The following is a 573-nucleotide window of genomic DNA, read 5'->3' as shown; positions in this document are numbered from 1 at the left end:
TGACCTGATTTGTTTAGATCTTTCAAAAGATGGCATTTTTGCGTTGCAAGAAGGTGCACCATAACAAAATTTCAGCATAAAACCTTTGCTCCAAAAGCAATATGTTTGGGTGAAAATGATTTGTAATCACGACCAAAATATATAAAATACTATTTGACAGCATTTTTTTTTTACACATGCAAGGTTAACTTTTAATCTTGTCATGGATTTTGTGCGAATACATAAGCACCAGAGGACACATTGTGGATACCTAAAAGATACTACCACCTTGGTTAAATAAAACCATATATATATATATATATATATATATATATATATATATATATATATATATATATATATATATATATATATATATAACAACCAGTTAATTTACCAACAAGGGGAACCAAATATTTCAGCCGTCTGAAATAATCGGTTCCCCCTCTAAAACATAGGACAAAAATAATTTACCAAAAAGTCCTTAACTGTGTTTATTCCTCTCATCATGGACAACAAGTCCTGTGAATTTGGAGACATTTGTTCTTTTTTTGCAAAAGTTACCAGGGGGGAACCAAATATTTCAGCCGTCTG

This window comes from Kryptolebias marmoratus, linkage group LG8 (genome assembly GCF_001649575.2).
Source record: "Kryptolebias marmoratus isolate JLee-2015 linkage group LG8, ASM164957v2, whole genome shotgun sequence".
Classification (NCBI taxonomy): Eukaryota; Metazoa; Chordata; class Actinopteri; order Cyprinodontiformes; family Rivulidae; genus Kryptolebias; species Kryptolebias marmoratus.
Note: the sequence above shows the minus strand (reverse complement) of the source record.